Source organism: Triticum urartu, chromosome 2, assembly GCF_003073215.2.
Source record: "Triticum urartu cultivar G1812 chromosome 2, Tu2.1, whole genome shotgun sequence".
Taxonomy (NCBI): Eukaryota; Viridiplantae; Streptophyta; class Magnoliopsida; order Poales; family Poaceae; genus Triticum; species Triticum urartu.
Window position 1 is genome coordinate 286084412 of NC_053023.1, and position 12488 is coordinate 286096899.

Genomic DNA, 12488 nt, shown 5'->3' on the forward strand with positions numbered 1-12488 from the left:
AAAGTGTCCGCATGAGGTAGTAGCCATGTCCCATGTGCATCAAAGTGGAAATGTGAGAGGAGAGATGTCACCTCGGTTTCAAGGGCTCATGCACGTGCTCGTGTCATGGGTCCAAGAGGTGTCGTTGGAGATGTAGTTGGGTCCATGGGGATGGCCTTGGGATGCTCCGCATCATCTCCCCTCCCTTGGGGAAGATCCGTCCTCGGATCAAATTCTTCATCACCATGGAAGGGAGAAAGATCTTTGACGTTGAAGATGTCTCCCACGTTCTACTTGTCGCACGGGAGGTCGATCTTGTAAGCGTTGTCGTTGTAGCGTGCAAGCACCTTGAAGGGTCCGTTCGCTCGGGGTCGAATCTTGGACTTTCGTTCTTGTGGAAAACGGTCCTTTCGAAGGTGTAGCCACATGAGATCACCAATGTTGAAGATCATAGGGTGCTTGTTGAAGTTGAGCTTGGACGCAAGGCATTGAACTTCACGCTCGATGGTGTTCCTTGTCTCTTCATGCACCTTCTTGAGGTGTGTCGCTCTTGCACTAGCGTCCAAATTGATGCGCTCTTGGAGTGGTAGAGGGAGAATATCCAATGGTGACAAAGGATTGAAGCCATAGACGACCTCGAAGGGGGACTTGCCGGTTGTTGAATGTCTTGCTCGGTTGTAGGCAAACTAGGCGATAGGTAGGCACTCCTCCCACCCCTTGATGTTCTTCTTGATGAGGACCCAAAGTAGAGTGGAGAGTGTGAGATTCGTAACTTCCGTTTGGCCGTCGGTTTTTGGATGATATGCCGTAGAGAAGAGGAGCTTGATTCCTAGCTTGGAGCATAGGGTCTTCCAAAAGTAGCTAAGGAACTTGACGTCGTGGTCCGAGATGATAGTCTTTGGCACTCCATGTAGACGCAATATTTCCCTACAAAAGAGAGTAGCAACATGTGAAGCATCGTCTATCTTGTTGCAAGGAATGAAATGTGCCATTATGGAGAAACGGTCCACAACGAAAAATACCGAATCCATGCCATTTCTAGTCCTAGGCAAACCAAGTACAAAGTCCATGCTAATGTCTTCCCATGGTTGATATGGAATTGGTAGAGGCATATAAAGGTCGTGGGATTGAGCTTTGGATTTAGCTTTGCGACATGTAGAGGAACAGTTGGTGAAGCGGTTGACGTCGCGAAACATATTTGGCGAAAAGTAGTTCTTCGAGAGCGTGGCGAATATCTTGTCTCGTCCAAAATGTTCCATTAAGTCTCCTCCATGAGATTCCTGCAAAAGCAACAAACGAAGAGAAGACTCGGGGATGCAAAGTTTGTTAGCTCTCATAAGGTATCCATCTTTGATGTAATAGCGTTCCCAAGAGGTGTGCGACAAACACTTGGCATAAGGAGTAGCAAAAGTAGGATCATGCTCATACAAGTCTTTGATATGCTCAAGACCAATGACATCCAATTCAATTTGAATAACAAGCATGCATATGCGATAAAGGGCATCCGCAACAATGTTTTCTTTACCTTTAATGTACTTGATGACATAAGGAAAAGACTCAATAAATTCACTCCATTTAGCATGACGCTTGTTCAACTTGGTTTGGCCCTTAAGATACTTGAGCGTTTCATGATCGGTATGAATGATAAACTCATGAGGGCGAAGATAGTGTTCCCATTCATGCAAAATGCGGACTAAATCATATAGCTCTTTGTCATAGATGGGGTAATTGAGTTGCGTGCCGGAGAGTTTCTCACTAAAGTAAGCTATGGGGCGCTTCTCTTGCGTTAACACACCTCCTATGCCATTACCACTAGCATCGCAATGAATCTCAAAGGGTTTGTCAAAGTTGGGTAAGGCAAGCACGGGAGCATGAGTAAGAAAATTCTGAAGCTCATTGAAAGCGGTATCTTGGGATGGTCCCCAAACAAAAGGCACATTCTTCTTGCTCAAAACATGCAAAGGCGAAGAAATGGTGCTAAAATCCTTCACAAAGTGACGATAGAAACCCGCAAGGCCAAGAAAACTACGCACTTGTTGCAAATTAGTTGGTTCTGGCCAAGTCTTAATAGCATTGATCTTGGACTCATCAACATGAACACCCTTAGAAGAAACAACAAAACCCAAGAAAACGAGCTTATCAACGCCAAAAAGGAATTTCTCCATATTAGCATAGAGTTGCTCTTTTCAAAGAGTTTGCAAAACGGTTCGAACATGGGTGACATGATCTTTAAGAGATTTGCTAAAAACAAGGATATCATCAAAGTAGACCACAACAAATATACCAATGTAAGGGCGAAAGACATGATTCATAAGACGCATAAAAGTACCCGGTGCTTCCGAGAGACCATAGGCATGACTAGCCACTCATACAAGCCAAACTTGGTTTTGAAAGCGGTTTTCCATTCATCACCCTCTTGTATGCGGATTTGATAGTAACCACTCTTGAGATCAATTTTAGAAAAGATAGTGGCACCACTAAGCTCATCAAGCATATCATCTAGGCGTGGAATGGGATACCTATAGAGAACGGTGATATCATTGATAGGTCTACAATCGGAGCACATGAGAAAGCTACCGTCATGTTTTGGCACAAGAATGACCGGGACGACACAAGGACTCAAACTTTCACGCACATGTCCATGGTCTATGAGATGCTTTACTTGACTTTGTATTTCTTCGGTTTCTTCGGGGTTGACACGGTAGGGAGCTTTGTTCGGAAGTGGTGCTCCGGGGATGAGGTCGATGCAGTGCTCAATGCCTAGTAGTGGAGGTAGTCCCGGAGGTAGCTCGTCAGGGAAAACATCATGAAATTCCCACAAAAGAGAAGACAACACTAGAGGAAGAGTGTGAGGAGTGTTAGTTTGCGGTGCATTGTCCTTCCACACAAGGACGTAGTGTAGGACACTAGATGGGTTCTTACACACTCCTCTTATCTCGCTTTTGGTGGCAAATAGGACGAGGTTCTGCTTTTCGCTCATCGTGGAGGTGTCCGATTTGGGCTTGTGGCACTCACTCTCTTTTTGGTGGCTTGCTCTCTCACTATGATCTCCACGATGGGTGGCTTGCTTGTCGACGATCACTTGACTTGGTGACATTGGACGGAGGACGTACTCCTTGCACTTCATCTTGAAGATGTAGTGGTCTGTTCGTCCGTTGTGGATGACTCCTCTATCAAATTTCCATGGGCGTCCAAGGAGAAGATGGCAAACAGTCATTGGAACAACGTCGCACTGCAAGGTGTCTTCGTAGGTGCCAATTTTGAAGGAGACTTGTACTCGGTGCTCGACTTGGATGGTGCCGGAGTCGCTAAGCCATTGCACTTTGCATGGATGTGGGTGCTTCTTCTTGGGCGATTGTAGCTTGGAGCAAAGTTCTTCACTTGCGAGATTATGACAACTCCCTCCATCAATGATGATCTTGATGGATCGTCCATTGATGCCGGCCTTGGTGTGGAATATGTGGCATTGTTTGTCTTCTTCTTGGTGATGTTGGAGAGTCAAGACCTTGGAGACAACAAGGGCGGGACTTGAATCTTCATCACAAAAGACTTGTTCCTCTTCATCGTTCACTTGCCGGTGCATGGCGACTTGCTCGATGGCGTCCATTTCTCCTTCACTCATCGAATCGTAAGTGCAGTCGTCATTGAGGATCACGGTCCATTTGTTGGTGCATTCATAGGACTTGTGGCCTCGGCCTCCGCATGTGAAGCATTTGAAGGAACTTGTCTTGACGGTCTCATCGGTTGGAGTGGATGAAGATGAAGCTCTCGGCTTGAAGTTGCTCATAGTAGGAGGATGACTTGGAGTTGACGAAGCTTTCTTGGAACTCGACTTGTCGATGTTGCTAGTATAAGGCTTGGTAGTCGGAGTTGGAGTCGTTGAAGCTTGGTTTTTGGACAAACCGTTTGTCTTGGAAGAGAACTTGGCATACTTGAAATCATCTTGCACTTGGCGTTCCGCTTTGGTAGCTTGATGCACTAGCTCGATGAGGTTCGAGTATGGTTGGAAGTCGGCGATCTTCTTGATAGGATGGTTTAGTCCATTCAAGAAACGTGCCATAGTTTGCTCATCATCTTCCATGACAATGGATCGTATCATTGCAATCTCCATCTCCTTGTAGTACTCTTCAACGCTCTGGGTTCCTTGCATGAGTAGTCGGAGTTTCTTGAAGAGGTCTCGGTTGTAGTAGGTAGGCACAAAGTGTGCTCTCATGACATCCTTCATTTCTGCCCAAGTAGTGATGGGTGGTTCACCTCTTGCCTCTCGGCGCTCTATGACTTGTTCCCACCAAATGAGGACATAGTCTTGGAACGCAAGGGATGCCATCGCAATCTTCTTCTCTTCTTCATAGGTGTGCAAACGGAAGATTTTGTCGACCTTCAATGCCCATGAGAGGTACTCTTCAGGATCGTTGCTTCCATTGAACTTGGGCATGGTGAACTTGAGCTTTCCATAGCGTTGCTCTTCATTGTGTTGGGGTCGGGGATGATGACGCCCGTGTTGTAGATGATTGTCAAGCTCGTGTCTCTCTTGGTGAGGATGGTTGGTGTAGGGTGGAACCCTAAGTGGAGATCTTTCATGAATTGGAGGGGGAATCCCCAAGAACAAGATGAATACAAGAGGGAAAAACAAGAGGAACACTCAAGAACAAGTCCAATCACACATCCACTAGACAATCAAACACACAAGATCCACAAGGTACATGAACAATCAAAGGGAAATAAGATACATGGTAGAGTTCATCCCAAATCCTATGAAGGATAGGAGGGCTTGATGATCTAGATAGATCCTTCCCTCAAGGGGGTCTTTAATCTACTAGGGATCTTCTCCAATGGAGGCCTTGAACTCCAATGGAGTGTCTCTCTCTCAAGAGGAATCCCACAAGGGGAGATACATGAGCTAAGCTCTAGTGTTTAGATCTATTCTTAGGTAAGTCTAAATGGAGGAGATCAAGGAGTATATATAGTCCTAGGCAAATAGAGGGATAAGTGGGGGTGAAATGGTAAAACATGGACAAAGCCCGCAGCATCACACAGGGGGTCCCGTGTGCATGGGGTAAGTGGAGCCCGTGCGCATGGGGTATCCAGACACCTACGCAAGGCCCCGTGTGCATGGGGTCCTGAGGCCCGTGGGCACGGTACACGCCCGTGCGCACGGGGTCTTCACGACCGCCAGCCTGGGAGGCCCATGGGCACGGGGTCGGAGAGGCACGTGTGCATGGGGTCGCCTGGGAGCTGCTGCCTTCTTCTTGGCGCTTCCTTCTCCGCTTCCAAGCTTCCCTCTTGTATGGTGTAGATGTTCTCTTCTTCTTCGACTCCTCCTCGATGAATGTGTAGCTCCGCTCACACCTATGTATGCACACGAGAGAGGGGTCAAGTAGTATACCATCCTCGAAAGGTACAAGTGGACACGTCTAAAGGAGATGATTCACCTTTGTATGTACGAAGTAGATGTGGAACATGTGATTTTCCAAATGGACTCTTGACATGGTGATGTCCATAGGATGCTCCGCATCATCCCCTCCCCCTTGGGAAAGATCCGACCTCGGATCGAAATCCAAATCACCATGGGAAAGAGACGATGTTGCCGTGTAGTAGTGGACGATCACCAAGCATTCATCATCTTGTAGTTCCAAGTGGGCACTCTCCGATGTCGTACCGTCTTGTAATTCCTTCAAAAGGAGCAAAAATAACAAGCACTTGGAAAAACAAATGTGGTTGGCGTAAGAGCAAAACCAAGCATTCAAGAGGTGATTCACCCAACAAGTGTTGTCATCAAGCATAGCATATTGTTTGACAAAGAAGTGTGGCATGACATTTAAGCATATAAGGTGAGCACAATCAAGGACATCATGGAAACAAGTATGCAAATGGGAGGTAAAGATGCTAATATGTGTGACAAGTGAACAAGCATCAACCTCAAGATCATAGCAAGAATGCGCAATGTGCTCAACAAAAGGTATATGGTAGGCATAGGAATCATTCACAACACCAAGTAGAATGAGGTGTCTAAACACATGGGTCAAGTGCAAGACAATCCAAGCATTATGTGCATGGGGTGTAGTGAATATAGTGTGGCACTCAACACAATAGAAAGAGCAAGTGTTCATCATGTGTGAGGCAATCAACGCAAGCATGTAGCAATCGATGGGACATGGCATATGTGAAGTGATGACATTGCTGCAACCAAACATATGAGAGGAGCAAGTAATCCAAGAATTGGATGCAACACACAAGGCATATATATCATGATGAACAATAAGTCTCATGGTGCAAGCAACACAAGTAGTATGATCCGCAATAGCCATGCTCAAGAAAGATGTCACCTTGAAGGTGTGTCCTTGTGCATTCTTCACAATGCCGAAGAGGTAGCAAAGGTGTTGGAGAAGCGAGTCGTGGTCGAATGTATGAGGCTCGCTCTCAAGAGCTCGAATGGTCAACTCATGTTAAGAGGAAGTCGACACAATGTCCAAGTATCCTACACATGCACAAAACAAAGCAAAGAACGTATGCGCATGGTAGATAAACACATCATCCATCATGATGGTTGTCTTCTCTTGCACATAACCATTAGAAGCACAAGTTCAAGAATAATATGATGCAACAATGGCAATATTCATGGCACTAGGTATATGGTGCAAAGGGGTAAGACAAGCATGCTTCACAAGAAATATGTCCGAATCTCCAAATATATGCGAGAATGCTATGGGGACAATCTCATTAGCAAGACTAAAGGCATAGTTGCACTCAATACATGGCAAATCATCTAGCATGAGAGAGGAAACATGTGGAGATATATGACAAGAAGCAATAATAATCATGTGATAAGCATGTAGATGGTTGTCATCAACCGCATGAAGTGAGAAAGTATGAGTCATCGGTGATGCAACAAGGCAAGCAATCATAGGAAACAAGTCGTGCAAGCTAGTAGTGTGAAGATGCAACATACTAGAGGAAATCATGGAAATCATGTCATGTGAGCAAATAATAGGCATAGGCAATGCACATGACATATCGAAAGAACGAACACAAAGCAAGATCATAGTATACTCATTGGCATGGGGCACAAAGTAAATATGGAAATAACAAGTGATATCTCCACCAAGCTTGCAAATACACATACAAGTATTAGAATCAATCATCATGTGTAATGCAAAGCATGGGTCACAAATGCATGTCAAAAGCATAGGAATGAGTATATCATGCAAAGTGAACATGGCAAGATGGGCATAGAATATGTAATGAACAATAACCCATAGCCAAGTGAGGGTCATGTAGAAGAAATGTGCGAAGTATTTGCGCGGAGAGAGCGGTGGGAAGGACAATCCATGGGATCCCAAGTCATCATTGCTCTCTAGAGCTCGTTTTGTCAACTCGTGGGATTGCGCGGTTGACAAGCATTCATGGGTACCTACACAAAAGAGACACAAACCAAAGAAATTGTGCGCGTGGTAAATGTACACATCATCCATCATGATGTGTATGTGCACATGTGAGTTAGCACAAGATAAGCATCGTTCAAAGAAATTTGATGCATGGTATAAGAACATGTCATCCATCATGAAAGAATAGTTACGGTGTATGACACGATGGGGATGCAAATTTAGCATACAAGTATATGGCACATCAATAGCATGTTTATTCATGGGAAGCATATTGTGCACATAAGTATTGGGATCATGCAATGGATGGGAGTGATCAAAATCTCCAAACATGTATGCGGAAACTATGGGGGTCTCCTCATGAGCAATAATGGAAACATCATATGGAGAAAATGGACAATATCCAAAACAATGCATATCCGAAGCTAGGTGGTCATGGCATGGCATATGCGATAAAGGATGCAAAGGGAGCATATCAATATCATCACAAGAAAAACAAATGCCAATAACCATAGGCTTGTCATCTATGCCATAAGTGCAAATTGGGTTAATCTTAATGGCATATGCATAGTCACTATGAAGAGATTGCAAATATGACATGTGGTCGATCTCATGCATAGCATATGACAAGTCAAGCGGATTGGCAAACATGATGTGACCGAGAGAATTAGCACAAGATATCCTATGTAACATGGCATCACAACTAATAGACTCCACATGGCAATCATCATACTCATCATAAATGGGTAAATCATCGCATGGGGAAGTCACACTAGCATGAAGCATGGAAATAGGTTGGTCAACATCATGCAAGCAATCAATGTCATGATAGTCCACTAGTGGGACAAGAGAATCATCTTCACCAATGTTACCTTTGTCATTCCACTCAAGTGGTGTAGGTGAGGTGGTAAAGACCAAATGGTGGTCATCATCATCAACTTGGTGGAACCATGTGGGGGGTGCATCATATTCCACTATGGCCATCGTCTTGTCCAAAGGTAGGACGTAGTTGTCGTGAATCGGCGCGTCATCATATATGGGACCTAGCACCAAATGAGAAGACACAATAGAGGTAGAGGTCAAGTTGTTAGTGTTGAAAGTGGCCTCACATGACCTATCAACTATCTCACTCTCTCTATGTGGTGGTTCACTCACTCCCTCAAAATAGGTGCACTCAAACTCACATATGGTGGAGTCACTCATCTCACTCAAGAGGTGGGGGTTGTGGATCTCCTCACATGGGAATAGTGGAAACACATCATATATGGGGCTAGTGGTGAAATCACTCTCACTCTCAATATGGTGGCTAAAGTCACTCAAGTCATCATACGTCGCCGTGGCCGAAGGGAAAATCCCATGCTCAACCGTCTCGTAGTCGTCGTCGTGGATGAAGGCCGAAGATGGCACAACATCACTCTCGCCGTGGATGAAGGCCGAAGATGGCACCTCATCACTCTCGCCTCCTAAGATGGAAGCATCATCCTTGCTCGCCATCTTGCCGCTCGCCTCCAAAGCATGTTCCTTGAAGGTCTCCGTAGTCTTACTCGTCGTCGTACCGTCTTGAAAAAGAGTCATAGGAGACTCGGCATCATCAATGCCACAAAGAGGGATGGCAGTGAAGTCGAACTTGGGAGCATCGTCTTGGAGCTCGTCGGGCTTGGACATCGTGGTGGTACTAGCCTCATGTTCGTCGTGTTGGAGCTTGGTCTTCGAGAAGTGTGCTTGGGGTGGAGAAGCCTTGGCCTTCATGAGTTCTTGTTCTGCCTTGAGAGCACCAATGTAGTTGTCGTCGAGGGACTTGTAGTTCTCGAGGAAGATAGGCTTGGAGATGTCGTTGTTCAATCCCATCATGAAGTGGAACTTCATTGACATGGGGTCGTCCACGCCGGCACGTCGCAAGGCATGCTCCATCTCCTTGAAGTACTCGTGATGCGGAGCATCCTTCCATCATCCCCATGGACTCTACACCGACACATCAAGCCCCACGTGGACCTATGACAAGAGCTAGAGCACGTGCTTTGGAAATAGAGGTGAACTCCTTCCTACTTAGCTTGCATATCGATACGAATGGAACATTGCTGCTACCTCACCAAGCTATGCTATGCCTCATTAGGTACGAAGAGGAACACCACCAAGAGGCTCAGGAGCACCCCCAAGGAGAAGAGGAACTACCCCAAGGCCACGCAGACCAAGACAGAGTGCAACATCAGCAAAACTGGAAGTCCCAGGTGACCCCGTGCGCACGGGCCCCCGAGACCCCATGCCCACGGACTATCCAGGAAGTTGACGCTAGAGCACCCCTTGCGCACGGGCCTGTACCATGCGCACAGGCCCAACTTACCCCGTGCGCACGAGCCTCCCAGGATGGACGGCTGTGATCCCCAATCCGAGCCCCTCTTCATCTACTTCGACTCCAAGACTATATAAACCGTACCTAGGGCTATGTTTAGGGTTAGCAAAGTATGAGATGAGATATTTGTGAGCTTTGCTCCTTCTACCTTCCCACTTGTGGAATCAAGGCCCCTTTGGGAAGAATCCTAGTGGATTTCAAGACCTCCTCTAGGAGAAGACTATCTTCAAGACCTCATCTCCTAGGAGCGGGAAGAACTTTGCCATTGTATCTTTCCTTTGATTGTGTTTGTGACTTGTGGATCTTGTATTGCTATTCTAGTGGATGTGTAATTGGGGAATTGTTTGATTGATTTCCTCTTTGTGTTCTTGAGAGTTTGCCCTTTTCCCCCTCTAAGTGTGAAAATATCCCCCTCTAGGATTTCATCCTACATCATTTTGGTATCATGAGCAAGGTTGATTCACATCTTGGAGTCCCATCCCCCCATTTGCTAGCTTGATTTTGTTGTTTTTCGTCCAAATTCGAAAATACCCACAAACATAGCCCAAAAAGAAATTTCTTGCAATTTGTTGGATCTTGTGAGATTTGGTTGTTTTGATCCACGAATTTGGTGTTTCGCAAGTGGATCTAGCCATCTTCCTGCTTCCCCACCTTCCAAACCCTCGAAAATTGCCTTACCTTGGAAAATCCCCACGGATCCGGAGCTTTTCTTCTTCTCCTGACACACCCCGTGCACACGGGCCCTCGAGACCCCGTGCACACGGGCCTCACTTACCCCATGCGCACGGACCATCCAGTAACTTTCGGCCATCTTTTGTTTCGCACCATTTTTCTTCCATACCAACACTCATGTTCTTCCGCACTATTTCTCATGGTTGTTTGAGTTTCGGACCGCGGTTTCTCTTGTGTCCTAAGGTGTTTCGGCTACTTAGGCACATTTGGACATCATCATCGCCGCCACTCGATCATCAACTCAGACACCACACCGGCTTCAATAACTTCATTCTTACCGTAAGATCTGACGGTAACCTCGACGACATATCACCCTTGCTTTTGCATTGATAACCCGAGCCATTTCGCGTCGCTTACCCATCAATACTAGCAAGTTGAGAATTGCTGGACCACGCTATTGTGCACCATAGTCATCTTGTTACCATCTTAGTGCCATAAGTCTCTCCCGTGCATATCTTACATACTTGTCTCAGATCATACTTGGCTCTCGCTTCAAAAAAACAAACAAGAAAAGCTTTTAAGAAAAAGAGGAGCAACAAAGAGCTCGTAAACAATAGCATCGAGCCATTTTGCATATCATCTTCGACACCTCACACGTAGCATAGTTGGGATTGAAGAAGACACGTTTCTCTTATAGGTTGGTGCACATGCATATCTAGACCATTTGAGCAATCGAGCTAGCGTCTCTCTAGTATTCGCACAACAAGAGCATTTTCCGTGGTTGCACATTCTGAGCTCACCCCTTGGTTGTGCGGATCCCATCTATCTTCCGTGTGTGTGTTCCTAGTGATATCATTGGGTTTGATCTATTTGTTTTTACTTGCATTTTTGTGAATCTTCTCAACCTTATCGATATCTTGACTAACATTTGCTTGAAATTTTTGCCACCATCCTAACCAAGCTCCTCCATAAGCCTTTTACTTGTAGGTGTTAGAAACAATTCCCGGTACCAATTCGCCTATTATAGCATCATGAGATCGTACTTGTTAAATCCACAATCTTCGGAAAAGGTAACTTTGGTTTTGTTCTCTCATTTTTCCTACTCACCACCACTTTCTCATGATGGATAGGCCAAGTACTTCTACCAACCCACTCTTCATGGAGCAAGACGACGACATGAACTCCTTCCTCACCAAGAGTCACCTCTTTGGTGCACAATGTGCTTTGCATCAAGAGCAACAAGCTATGAGTGAACGCATCGACAACCTTGCCGCCGACTTGCGACTTTCCGAGCAATGTACAAGGGACTACTTCGAACACAAGCTCGACGATCACAAGCAAGAGAATGACGCAAGGATGGACGAAATTCGTGCTTTGTCGCTCAACCGCTCGTCTTCCACTTCAAGAAGGAGCCGTTCAAGCCGCCACTCCGACTTCACCCTCTCCAGCTCAAGTACATCGACATCGAACACTCTTCGTCGAGCCGCACGAACCGACCGTCAAGCAAGCCTCAATCCCCTACGAGACACCGACTCTCAAGAGCGCCGACAACATCAAACTCAAGAGGCCTTTGCGCTAGCACGAGAATGACAACGACAACGCCACCATGAAGAGGAAGAACGCGCGTGTCTACACCAACATGCACAAGATGTCGAGACACAACGTCAAGAACAACAACTCCGTGACAAGCAAGCACTTGCGGCACAACAAGCTCTACGCGATTCGAGTCGAGCCGTTGCCGACCGAGGCCGTCAAGCCCGTGAACAAGAGGAAGCATTTCGTGAAGAAATTCAAGAACAAAGATTTCAAGCTCGCATGCATCGTCAAGTTCCTCCTCGAGCTCGCGAAGCTCCACCACAAGCTCGCCAACACCATCAAGTTCATGAAGAGCATGAAGACAATGGAAATCCTCCACGACAAGAGGAACATGATGTTGACAACCCTCCGCATCAAGAGCACCACGAGTTGAACAATCATTTACAACATGGGCGTCATCATCCCCAACCCCAATACAATGAAGAGCAACGCTACCGCAAGCTCAAGTTCACCATGCCCAAGTTCAACGTAAGCAACGATCCCGAAGAGTACCTTTCATGGGCATTGAA